The sequence below is a fragment of the Mesocricetus auratus genome, unplaced genomic scaffold, assembly GCF_017639785.1.
Source record: "Mesocricetus auratus isolate SY011 unplaced genomic scaffold, BCM_Maur_2.0 Super-Scaffold_100006, whole genome shotgun sequence".
Lineage (NCBI taxonomy): Eukaryota > Metazoa > Chordata > Mammalia > Rodentia > Cricetidae > Mesocricetus > Mesocricetus auratus.
The window spans coordinates 67,659,764-67,673,894 of record NW_024429190.1 but is presented as its reverse complement, the minus strand read 5'-3'; the positions used below and the strand labels follow the sequence as shown (position 1 = coordinate 67,673,894).

At 37.3% G+C, this 14,131-nt stretch overlaps 1 pseudogene; it reads right to left on the bottom strand.

Annotated features, from left to right (window-relative positions):
* Positions 1 to 10,448: 10,448 nt before the first annotated feature.
* LOC101836189 lies at positions 10,449 to 11,056 on the bottom strand (annotated as a pseudogene).
* Between the last annotated feature and the right edge of the window lie 3,075 nt (positions 11,057 to 14,131).

Sequence of the window (14,131 nt, the reverse complement as noted above, 5' to 3'; positions counted from 1 at the left end):
CTTTTGTCCATTATCCACTATTTTCTTGCTGTCCATTTCTGATTAACTCTACTTGTTGAAGGAGGAAATCAAATGAAGCTAGACTGAATCCATAACGAATGAAGTTTGCAGTAACCTTGCCAATTTCTGAATAAATGGGATCTCTAACATGCTGCCTCTTTTTGTGGAGCTGTCCAAGCCTAAATGATTTTGGTGAACAGTCATAACAAATGCTTATGGGGGGAAGATGGTAATTACTGAAAGACTTGGGCTTCTCAGAAGAGGAAGAATTTATAGTTTTCTTCAGAAATTTTGGCTGTGCTAAGCAAAAAGTAAATATGTAAGTAACAGAAAGAAAATCTTTTTGTGGGAGCTTATCTAACTAATTTTCAGGGCTGATGAGGTGGCTCAGGGACAAAGAACACTTGCTGCTATTGCAGAGGACCCAAGTTCAATTCCGAGAACCCATTTCAGGAGTCTCACAACTTCCTTTAACTCCACTTCTAGGAAATCCAATGCCACCTTCTGGCCTCCGAGGGCACTTGTATGCCCTCCATTCACATGCACACACAAAAAATAATTTTTTAAATGAAACAAAATCTTAGCTAGTTTTGAGAAAGAATTTTGTGATGCCATGAAAGTCCTTTATAAATAAGGTAGACTTTTGACACTCTGCTCAAAAATGGCCATTGGCTGGGCAATTTCTAACCATAAATTCCAAGACTTCTCAGTCTTTGGGCTAAGATCAACTGCAGTCTCTGGCAGCTACTACCTTCATGCCCATGTTTTTCTTCTCCTTTTGGCAAAACATTCACCTCTGCAGAGCCTCACAGTGTAAATAAACATATGCCTCCCACTTAATGCATAGTAAAACTTCCTTCTCTAACAGAAGGGATTGAGGTGTGTTTACATATTCATCATATTATGGATGTTATATACACGTATGTATGATATGTATACTTTTGCATATTATATATTTATGCATGATTTATTTATTATCTCTACAACCACAAGTCTGTTTTCCTTATTACTGAAAAAAATAGCAAAGACTTTGTACTTCCCAAGCATCCAAGATAATGTTTTATGGACAAGTCACGACCACTAACCTTTTGTTAGTCAGGTTATGAATTCCTACTTTCACGCACTTTCAAATATTGTTTTACAAGAACCTGAAATTAGGAAATTGCCCTCACTGACATAAAATGTGTTGTAATGCTAAGCCCAAAGCCACAAAATCCTAGAAATTCTGGCTAATGTCAAATTATGAGTACCTTGTTAGCCACTGGAATTTCAGAGCATGGTTCTCTCTAAGGAATACATTGACTAACTTGCTTCAGTGTTTGACTTTGAGTCATTTGGCTTTGAAAAAGTTCACTGTTAGTAAAACAGACCTAAGTCATTTGCTTTGAAACAGCGTGTACTTTGGGGAAAGTTTATATTTGTTGCCTAATTTAAAATTGAGAGTAAACCAATAAATGGTATGACATGGTATTATGTCATAGAAAAATTGCAATAATGGCTAGTGTATTAAAATGAATCAAAAGACTGGCATCTGTCACAGTGTGGCTATACAAGATAGTTCTTAGTAACGATATATAAATAGATAGGTTAAAAAATTTATTTAAATTGGAAACAAGCTTGCTTCACTTGTCAATCCCAGTTCACTCTCCCTCCCCTCACCCATTGTCCCCCAACAATGACTCCATCCCCTCAGCCAATCCCCTCTCTGCTCCCCAAGGAAGGTGAGTCCCTCCATGGGGGATTTCTAAAGTCTGTCATATCATCTGGGGCAGGGTCTAGGTCCTCCCTCATGTATCCAGAGTGAAAGAGCATCTCTCCATGTGGAATGGGCTCCCCAAAGTCCATTCATACGCTAGGGATGAATACTGATCTATTACCTGAGGCCCCCTAGATTGCCAAGGTCTCCTCACTGACACCCACATTAAGGGGATCTGGATCAGTCATATGCTGGTCTCCCAGCCATCAGTCTGCTGTCCATGAGCTCCCACTTGTTCAAGTCAGCTGTCTCTGTGGATTTCACAAGCCCGATCTTAACCCTTTGCTCATTACTCCTCCCTCTCTGCAACTGGTTTACAGGAGTTCAGTTCAGTGTTTGCCTGTGGGTGTCTGCCTCTGCTTCCATCAGCTATTGGATGAAGGCTCTAGAATGGCATATAAGGTAGTTATCAATCTCACTATTGGAGAAAGGCATTTAAGGTAGCCTCTCCACTATTGCTTAGATTGTTAGATAGGGTCATCCTTATAGATCTCTGGACATTTTCCTAGTACTAGATTTCTCTTTAAACTTATAATGGCTCCCTCTATTATGGTATCTCATTACCTCTCTCCTCTATTCTTCCCTCACCTCAAACTTTCTGCTCCCTCATGTCCTCTCTGCTCCTCTTCTCCCTTTCTCTCTCTCTTAGTTCCCACTCCCCTCTCCCCATGCTCCCAATTTACTCCTATGATCTTGTCTCTTTCCCCTTCTCCAGGAGACCATGTATGTCTCGCTTAGGGTCCTCCTGGTTCCTAGCCTCTCTGGTGGTGTGGACTGTAGGCTGGTAATTCTTTGCTGCATGTCTAAAATCCATATATGAGTGAGTACATACCATGTTTGTCTATTTGTGACTGGGTTACCTCACTCAGGATGGTTTCTTCTAGTGCCATCAATTTGCCTGCAAATTTCAAGATTCCATTGGGTTTTTTTTTCCACTGAGCAGTACGCCATTGTGTAAATCTACCACATTTTCTCTATCCACTCTTTAGTTGAGGGGGATCTAAGTTGATTCCAGGTTCTGGCTATTACAAATAATGCTGCTGTGAACATAGTGGAACAGATGACCTTGTTGTATGAATGCGCATCTTTTGGATATATACATAAGAATGGAATTGCTGGATCTTGTGGTAGACTGATTCTCATTTTACTGAGGAATCTCCATACTGATTTCCAAAGTAGCTGTAGAAGTTGGCACTCCCACCAGCAGTGGAGGAGTGTTCCCCTTTCTCCACATCCTCTCTAGCATAAACTGCCATTGGTGTTTTGGATTTTAGCCATTTTGACAGGAGTAAGATGGTATCTCCTAGTTGTTTTGATTTGCATTTCCCTGATGGCTAATGATGTTGAGTACTTTCTTATCAGCCATTTTACACTCCTCTATTGTGAATTCTCTATTTAGTTCTGTAATCCACTTTTAATTGGATCCTTTGGTGTTTTGGAGACTTGCTTGTTGAGTTCTTTGTAAATTTTGGAGATCAGCCCTCTATGAGATGTGGAGTTGGTGAATATCTTTTCCCATTCTGTGGGCTGCCGTTTTGTCCTGTGAAATGTTTACTTTGCCAGAAACTTCTCAGTTTCAGTAGGTCCCATTTATTAATTGTCGATCTCAGTGTCTGTGCTACTGGGGTTATATTCAGTAAGAGGTTCAGTGTGGCTGGATTTATGTCTTTGATCCATTTGGACCTAAGTTTTGAGTAGAGAGATAGACATGGATCTGTCTGCAGTCTCCTACATGCCAGCATCCAGTTGTGCCAGCACTGTTGTTGAAGATGCCTTCTTTTTTCCATTGTGTAATTGTAGCTTCTCTGTAAAAAATCAAGTGTTCATAGGTGTGTGGGTTAATATAATGGCTTTTAATTCAATTCCATTGGTCTACCTGTCTATTTTTGTGCCAATACCAAGCTGTTTTCAGGACTGTAGCTTTATAATAGATCTTGAAGTCAGGGATGGTGATGCCTCCACAAGTTCCTTTATTGTATACGGTTATTTTGGCTGTCCTGGGTCTTTTGCTTTCTATATAAAGTTGATTGTTATTCTTTTAAGGTCTGTGAAGAATTGTGCTGGAATTTTGATGGGTATTGCATTGAATCTGTAGATTTATTTTGGTAAGACTGTCATTTTTACTATGTTGATTCTACCAATCCAAGAGCGTGGGAGATCTTTCCATTTTTTAGTATCTAATTTATTTCTTTAAAGTCTCAAAATTATTGCTATCCAGGTCTTTCACTTGTTTGGTTAGCATGAACCAAGATATTTTATGCTGTTTGTAGCTATTGTAAAGGATGATATTTCTCTGATTTCTTTCTCAGCCCATTTATCATATGTATATAATAGGGCTACTGATTTTTTGAGTTAATCTTGTATCCTGCCACTTTGCTAAAGGTGTTTATCAGCTGTAGGAGTTCCCTGGTAGAATTTTTTGGGTCACTTATGTAAATTATCATATCATCTGCAAATAGTGAAAGTTTAACTTCTTCCTTTCCAATTTGTACCCCCTTGATCTCCTTTTGTTGCTCTAGCTAGAACTTTAAGTACAATATTGAAAAGATATGGAGAGAGAGGATAGTCTTGCCTTGTTCCTGATTTTAGAGGAATTGAATTGAGTTTCTCTCCATTTAGTTTGATGTTGGCTGTTGGTTTGCTGTATATAACTTTTATTATGTCCAGGTATGTTCCTTTTTTCCCTGATCTCTCCAGGATCTTTATCATGAAGGGGCGTTGGATTTTGTCAAAAGCTTTTTCAGCATCTAGTGAGATGATCATGTTTTTCTTTTTCAGTTTTTTATATGGTGAAGTACATTAATGGATTTTCTTATGTTGAACCATCCCTGCATCCCTGGGATGAAGCCTACTTGATCATTGTGGATGATTCTTCTGATGTGTTCTTGTGTTCGATTTGCTAGTATTTTGTTGAGTATTTTTGCATCAATATTCATGAGGGATATTGATCTGTAGTTCTCTTTCTTACTTGTGTCTTTGTGTGGCTTGGGGAACAAAATAATTGTAGCCTCGTAAAAAGAGTTTGACAATGAACCATGTGCTTCTATTGTATGGAACAACTTGAGGAGTATTGGTATTAGCTGTTCTGTGAATTTCTGGTAGAATTATGCACTGAAGCCATCTGGGCCTGGGCTATTTTTGGCTGGGAGACTTTGCATTATTGCTTCTATTTCATTAGGGTTTATAGTTCTGTTTAAACTGCTCATCTGTTCTTGATATAGTTTTGGCAAGTGATATCTATACAGAAAATTACTCATTTCCTTTAAATTGTTCAAATTTTGTGGAGTTTTCAAAGTATGACCTGAAGATTCTCTGTATTTCCTCAATGTCCATTAATATGTCCCCCCTCTTCGTTTCTGATTTTGTTAATTTGAATGTTCTCTGCCTTTTGGTTAATTTAGATAAAGGTTTGTCTATCTTGTTGACTTTCTTTAAGAACCAACTCTTTGTTACATTGATTCTTCGTATCATTTTCTTTGTTTCAACTTTATTACTTTGAGCTCTTCTGGATTACTTCCTGGTGTCTACTCCTCTGCGGTGAGATTGCTTCTTTTTGTTCTAGAGCTTTCAGTTGTGTTATTAATTCTCTAGTGTGACTATTCTCCAGTTTATTCATGTGAGCACTTAGTGCTATGAACTTTCCTCTAAGTACTGCTTTCAAAGTGACCCATAAGTTTGGATATATTGTGTCTTCATTTTCAATTCTGGGAAGTCTTCAAATGCTTTCTTTATTTCTTACTTGCAATTTCACCTTGTTCAATTTCTGTTGAGTTTGTAGAGTTTCTGCAATTTGTGTTGTTGTTTAATTCTAACTTTAAACCATGATGATCCAATAGGATACAGGGGGTTATTCCAAGTTTTTGTATCTGTTGATGTTTGCTATGTTGCCTAGTATGTAGTTAATTTTAGAGAAGGTTCCATGTGGCACTGAGAAGAAGGTATATTCTTTTATGTTTGGATGGAATGGTCTATAGATGTCTATTAATCCCAACTGGGTCATAACTTCTGTTAGTTCCTTTGTTTCTTTGTCAAGTTTCTGTCTGGTGGTCCTGTCTAGTGGTGAGAGTGGGGTGTTGAAGCCTCCCTCTATAATTGTGTGAGGTCTTATGTGTGATCTGAGTTTTAGTAATGTTTCTTTTATGAACATGAGTTCCTTTTTATTTGGGACATAGACGTTCAGAATTAAAACTTCTTCCTGATACATTCTCCTGTGATGAATATTAAATGATTTCATCTCTTTTGATTGATTTTAGTTTGAAGTCTAGTTTGATAGATACTAGGATAGCTACACCAGCTTGTTTCTTGGGTCCATTTGATTGGAAAATCTTATCCCAATCCTTTACTCTGAGGTAATGTCTGTCTTTGAAGTTGAGGCGTGTTTCTTTTACTCAGCAGAAGGATGGATTCTGTCTTCATATCCATTATTAGCCTATGTTTTTATAGGCAAATTAAGACCATTAATACTAAGGGAATTTAAGGACCATTTAGAGTTAATCCTTGTTTGTTTTGGATTTGGTGGTGGTGGTATTGTTTGTAGATTTATCCTGCTTTTTCTTTTGGCTTTTGGTATTATGTATTGTCTGTGTTTTTGTGAGTGTAGTTGACTTCCTTAGGTTGGAGTACTTTTTGTATGGAGGAATTAGTGTGTATGTATTGTTTAAATCTGTTTTTGTCATGGAATATCTTATTTTCCCCATCTATAGTGATTGAAAGCTTTGCTGGGTATAGTAGTCTGGGTTGGCATCCTTGGTCTCTTATTGTTTGTAGAATATCCATCCAGGACCTTCTGTTTTCAGAGTTTCCATGGAGAAGCCAGGTGTGATTCTGATGCATTTGTCTTTATATGTTACTTGGCCTTTTTCCTTTGCTGCTCTTAGTATTCTTTCTTTATTCTGTAGGTTTGGTGTTTTAATTATTATGTGATGTGGGGACTTTTTGTGGTTCACTCTATTTGGTGGTCTGTAGGCTTCTTGTATTTCCATTGGCATGCCTTTCTTTAGGTTGGGAATGTTTTCTTCTGCGATTTTGTTGAATATGTTTTCTGCCCTTTTTAGTTGAGTTTCTTCACCTTCTTCTATACCTATTATTCTTAGGTTTGGCCTTTTCACAGTGTCCCTTATTTCCTGGATATTTTGTGTTAGGGATTTGTTGAACTTAAGGTTTTCTTCTGTCAGTAAATCAATTTCTCTTACTGTATCTTCAATGCTTGAGATTCTCTCTTCCATTTCTTGTATTCTGTTGGTTATGCTTGCATCTGTAGTTCCCGATCATTTCCCCACCTTTTCTAATTCCAGCATTCCTTCAGACTGTTTTTTTCATTGTCTCTATTTCAGCTTTCAAACCTTGCACTGTTTGAATTGTTTCTTGCAATTTTTGATTGTCTTTTCTTCCATTTTTTAAAGGATTTTCTAATTTCCTCTCTTAGGGTCTCTATCATCTTCATGAATTTGATTTAGGGTCATTCTTCATCTGTGTTGGGATGTTCACGTCTTGCTGGTGTAGAGTCCCTAGACTCTGGTGGTATCATATTGCTTTTTCAGTTGTTGAATGTGTTCTTGTATCATCATCTTCCCATCCCTTCTTCCAGTGGGTACAGGTGAGGTCTCTTCCTCTTCTGATGGGTGTGAGTCCAACATTCTCTTCCAGTGGGTACACAGAAGCCGGGCCTGAGGCGGGGGCTGGAGCTCACCTCTGCCCTGAATGGGGATGGGAGTGGCCCAGCAATCTCAGTAGGCTCGCAGTTGCTTGGTCTGCTGGGGGCCAGTTGACCTGCCTGCAAACCCCAGGCCAGGAGATCCCAGAGTGCAGTAAAAGAAAATTTTATGTCAATGTTTATAGTCATCTTTCTGTGATTTAAAAATAAAAATAGGTAATCAAGTTGAGGTTCTATATATATTAAAAAATTCTCTTCAGCCATGAATACTTACTTGTCTTGCCAAATTCTGCCCCGACCTGCAGGACATTCAACGTGGGTCTGGTGGACTCCTAGGAGAAAGATGGAGGACAGGGTGATACGAGAATGGATGACAAGACAGGATTCTGATCAAGTCGACATCTTTATTCATCACAAAGGGATTTACATGGGAGAAGTAAGTAGGGGAAGGGGTGAAAGTGTAATTGCAACTGCAGGGGGAAGAGGTCAGGGGTAGGACCTTCTATGTTGTTTGCTAACCTGACAGCAGGGTCTGATCCTATCTATTACAATTTACTATTGCTCAGGCCTATCTCCTGAGGACCTTGTAGTTTTCCAATTAAGCTACTCTATAACTGACAGATAAACTTCAGGCCTGTTTCTTGGAATTTGCTTTATGTCATAAGAGGTGGCAGTCTGGTCTTAGTGTCATGTCTTCTCTATGAGTACGTGATACAGCCTAGCTGACTGATGCCTGGAGGCCCCTGACAAAATTCTAGCCATTCATATAATTTCAGTATAAACTTGAGCAATTTTACCTTAATAAGTGAAAATACTAATACTGGTCCCTTTAAAACTATTGAGAGGAACAGACAGGACAGCTATGAATACTTTACAAATAATTGCACGGTTGTAAAGAGAAGCCTTCCTGCCAGCCTGTTCCAGAGCCGCATCAGTCCCAAATGAACACACAGGAGGCTATATTAATTATGAAGCTGTTGGCCTTACTTGTTTCTTACTGGCTAGCTCTGACTTAAGTATTTATCCCATAATTGTTAATCTAAGTATTTCTCTTACCGGAGAAGTTTCCGGGCTTCTTATATCTATGGCGGTTACATCTTGACTCCCTGTGTTTCTCCTACCCAGAGTCCTCCTGGACTCCTACTCCCACCTATCTTGCTTACCTATTGTCCAACAGTGCTTTATTGGCATATACACAGGACTTCCCCAACACACGGTATATGTAAATTAAGGTAAAATTTACATAATGAAATGCACACATCTCCTGGGAACAGTGTGTTGAGTTTTTAAAAACTGTCAATAATTGCTCAAGACAGAATATTTTCATTCTGTAGTAAAATGCATGTTATCTCCATGAAAACTCTCTTCTTAAGAAAAAACCCACTGCTTTTAGTTTTGCCCATCCCTATCTTTCTTGTAGTCTTTTATGCAGAGGCCCTTTTGTTCAACTTAATGTCCCTGAGATGCAACCATGTCATCATGAATACTGATAGTGTGTATCTTTTTCCTATTGAATAGTCACTGAATATTCACTGAAACAGTCAATTATACAAATGTGGCACTACTTATTATTTATTTATCCATCTATGCATTTAGATTTCAGTGACTTCCCCTTTAGAGTAAAGAAGTTGGCTGTTATTGAATCAGTAAGATGACTCAGTGGGTAGAGTTGCCTGTGGCCAAGACTGACAAGCCCCAAGACAGATGTGGTAGAAGGGGAGACCTGAGTCCTCATGTAGTTCTCTGACTTTTTCCGGTTCACATGCTATACTCATGATCATAAAATGTCTTTGGTGTACGGTAGGGAAAATAACAGAATAAAGTTACCACTGCTCCTTGTTGTGAAACGTGCCATCTAATTTTTATATTTGTTTCAGTTTGAATAGTCTCCAAGGACCAATATAATTTCACAGTATTGCTACTATATAATCTGAGAGAGGATTGACATCTCTGTGTTTTAGAAAATTTCATTTTGGAATCTACTTCCTGTGCTATGAGAGGTTCAAATTACATGCAGAGCCCACACAGGAAAGAACCAGGCTGCTCTAGTTTCATATTTTGGAAAAATCATTAAGTATATCATGATTTTGATGCTGTGATAAATGGCAAATTTTTAAGTTTCACTTCCAATTACTTGTCACTATAATACACCTAATAGTAGATTATAATATATCAACTTTCTACCTTGGAATTTTTCTAAATTAATCTTACAGTTTAGTTAATTTTGTACAGTCAATTCTTTTCTGCATAAAAGATTGTTCTCTATTCAAATAAAGATACTTACATATCTTCCTTCCTGATATTTATTTTTGCCTTACTGTACTGATATTAGTCTATAACATAATATGGGATTTAAGTAGTGAAGTGGAAGTAACTGTCTTGTTCTCCTTGTAATAATATTATTTGATAATTCTGTTAAGGTAAGCTATGTATTAACAGTTTTGTCCAGTATTAATTACTGAGTGAGATAAAAATTTCTGACTGTGATTGAAGTTATGCCTGCAGTCAGCTTTTCCAGGTTTTAATACTTAAAGCAATTAATAGGCATATATGTATATATATGTACATATATACACACACATATATATATGATTGTTTATTTTCTCATGAATTGATCCCTGACAACAATGAAGCATCCTTCACTACCTCTGAAAACACTCCAATCCTTGATGTTCACTTTGTCTAATGCTTATAAGGTGTAGGAAGTTTCACAAATTTGCATGATACAATGTATTTTCCCCATCATTTAACTGTCAATTCACATGTGTCTTTGTATTTACAGTGTATTTAATATTCAATGTAATTATGTCTTGTTCATCTGCTGTGATAGTCTCTGCCTTTTCACTGTAGTTTTATGAGATATATATAATATAAATGTTGTCTTTATGTTGATCACATTACTTTTTTCCATTTATGGTATTCTTTATTAATGTTTTCCATATATAAATAATTTTGTGTTTATATTTGATGCCCCTTGAGTTCATAGGAGGTAGAAAAATTAGTTTCTAATTATCACACTTATTCTGTTTGAATCCTGGTTTATAGAGCTAGTTCCAGGACAATCAGGGCTAGTGGGAAACCAATGATGCTAAAATAGACTTTGACAATTTTTTCTTTATCCTTTACTCCAGGAAGCTCACTAAAGGACAAATACCAACACTTTCTAAAATGTCACAAAGCAATGGGGCTGTTGTCTGTGACATTCCCATAGGCAATTATCTCCATTTCTAAGATACTTTTGAAACTTTCCAAGTTGACTAAATCTATGCAAACAGTCACCTCCAATGTAATGGCAGCTGCACAGTTTTATTTTTCTTGACATTCTCTAGGCCTTTGATGTGACCCAAGCCAATGTCTGTAAGAGTGAGCAAGATTAATTGACAGAATTTTGTGTCTGACCAGAGGGCCTACTGGAAGGTTGTTATAGTCCTTCAACCACTTATTTCGGTCATGCGAGTGTACTTTGGCCCCACACTGAAGTAGCCACTCAGATGCTGTCCAATAAGGGCCAACATTTCTGATTCATTCATAACTAGTTTATTAAACAATGTATTCAACCATTCCCAGAAGTATCCGGGGTTACATGGAAATTATGGGAATTTCATTAATCTGCATGACTGCCCAGAAATTTTCTCAAACACCATCATTTGATGGCAACCCAGTGTCACTACCAATAATGGCTTACCAACAGGACCCTCACCCTGCACTTTTCGCATTCCTTTCTTGCTCTAATGGTATCTTCTGCTTTTTGTATATGTGCTCAACTTCTTGAGCTTATTCAGTGAATTCATCGTTTCTAACATACTGATCTACTCAAGAATTTTTATTTTCTATTCTTTTAATGGTGTGTTCCATACATTCACTTGTTGTGATTTCAGTTGCATTTAAGTCTTTGAACATATCTATAGATACTATTTTAAAGTCATTATCTGTCAATCCTAACATTTCATTTATTGTGAGTCCAATTTTAAGGACCATGGGTCCTTTGGGTCATGATCACATATACCTAGCATTATTTGCTTATATAAAAAATATCACATACTGAACTATGTTAAGAGCCTAGGTAAATTTACTTGTTTTTATTAAATGTGTTGACTTGAGTTTGAGAGTTTGAGGCTAGCTTTGGCATTCCCAGTGCTACATGAACTTGGGCCTTACCATCTTGCTTACAGTCACACAGCAACCCATTTCTGCAGGCCTTCACAGTCCCAACCTACAACCCAGACTGCACAGGCCAGCCGTTGGCCATGGCACCGCGTTGATCCTTGCAGGCTTGTAAATTTAATTTCATTCTTTTGCAACTTATAAGAAAATATAAGTTTTGGTCTTTATGACCTTAGATTAGGCAACAATTACTTACCTATGACTCAAAAGCACATGAAATCAAAGAAAAGTTTAAAAATTTCCAAAGAACATTGTCAAAAAAAGAATAAATAAAGGCTGAAGTGAGGTTTAATCTGCTAAGAGCTTCTTTCAGAGAGAACCTGGTGTCAATTTCCAACACCCACATGGTGACCCACAACCATCTGTAACTCTGGTTCAAGAGTTCCAAGGGCATACATGGTGAACGGTTTTACACACAAGCTAAATACCCATACACATAAAGGTAACAATAATTTAAAACTTTAAAAGAATGAAACAGCCTAAGAGATGGGAGAAAATGTTTGAAAATCCTATATATTAAAAAGATCTAGTATCCTGAATATAGAAATAAAAAATTCTTACAGTGCAACAACAGAGGCATCTTTGCCCAAAACAATGAAAGTATAGAATATGTGTTCCTAAAAGAATATTGGGTAGTTAGGGGTGCAATTCAGTGAAAGGGCACATATTTAGCACATATAACCACCTGGAACAGAGTTCATATCTTATTTTACTTGCAACAGAAAGCCTTTCAAGAGTTCATGTTTCAGAAACAGTTCTTTCAAACATTAAGGATAAGACAGGGATTGTCTTGTTGTGACTAAGAGTACTATCTCCTCACAGTCTTCAGAATGAGGAACACAACTTTCATAATAATGATTTTTCTCATCAGTCTCTAATAGCAATAGTAATGGTCACCATACATATAAAACAAACTTTAAAATAATTTGACCACTGAGATCACAGCACTTGGTGTCTCTCGATTTCTTTCTTCTGACTAAATGCCATATGAAGTCTCTTACTTCTTCTTTCTCAGTTCTTCCTTTTAGTCCCTTCAGCAATAAATTTAACTTTTCCTAAAGTAAATCTCTCTCTCTCTTACTCCCCCTCCCAGAAATCTTCTCAGTTTATTCTCCCTATCTTCAAATCCTTCTGTAATGGTTTTAAAAGATACTGTTTAACTTGCAAAGCAAAATCATTCTACATTTAAGAAAATCCATCAGCACTCGGGAGGCAGAGGCAGGCAGATCTCTGTGAGTTCAAGACCAGCCTGGTCTACAAGAGCTAGTTCCAGGACAGCATCCAAAGTAAAAGAGAAACCCTGTCTCAAAAATAAAAGAAAAAAGAAAATCCATTAACTGCTAATCTGGCTGAGAAAGAAATTAAGATGGGTTGAACCAGGATCACATAGATCACTTGTTCTCTGCCTTCCTAATGCTGCAACCCTTTAATACAGTTCCTCACGTTGTGGTGACCCCCCAGCCATACAATTGTTTTGTTGCTTCTTCATAACTGTAAATTTGCCATTGTTGTTAATTGTAATGTTAATATTTTATTTTTGAGATATCTAAAATGCAAACTCAAAGGGTTTGCAACCCACAAGTTGGAAACCATTGATATGGATACATATTTAGAGATGTTAGAAGATTATGTTTCTTAGATTTAACCTTTAGGACATGATGATAGGTTGGATACAAACAGAAATATTAAAAACCACTCCTATTGGTTTGATGAACATAAATGAATATATATTAATGGCAGCCATTAAAATGTGAAGTACTGAAGAGAGATGTGCCTACATTTAATGGAGTTAAGAATTACTAGATACAGAAGTTTGAAATGTCTTTGAAATAGACAAGTTTGATATCACAAAAGAGATAATTTTTAAGATCCTGAACTCAGGGAAGATATTGCCTATAAGTATATATGTGAAGAACATTGTATAGACTCCTCATCTTGAGACAGATAGAAAAAAGACCACAGTTGGACAGAGGCTGAGGATTCTAATAGAGGCTGAGGTACTTCCTCTTTATTGTGTTACTCAGCATTTTTCATCTTCTCCAGGATCTACATTGGTATTTCATAACCACTTTCTATAAAGCTTATGAAAGCCCTGCAAAATAAGGACCCAGTTGGTTGAACACATGCAAGAGAACAAATGTTCCAGGGAGGTCATGTGGTTGACTACAGATCATTCAAGGAAGACTTTTGAATCTAAAGCCTGTTTTTTTGTGTTTTCCTTCTGCCAATTTTCTTCCACCCAAAGTATCTTCAGACTGGTTACTGGTGGGACATCAGGGGTTGTTTCTGATTGATTACTCTACTATCCACTGTCTACTGGGTGGAGCCTTCCCCATACCATGTACAAAAGCCACAAAACTAGGCCTCTCCTTAGAGATGGCCAAGAAATATCTTATAGACTCTGTGTGATCCTAATATTTTGCTAGAGACAATGTGTTTGGGTAACAAAGATCAGTATATTTTAAGCAGAACAAAAGTGAATTTAAAAGATGTTTGGTGACTCATGGAATTTCAGGGAAGAATCCAAGTCACTCTCAAAAGATATACATAAGTAACAC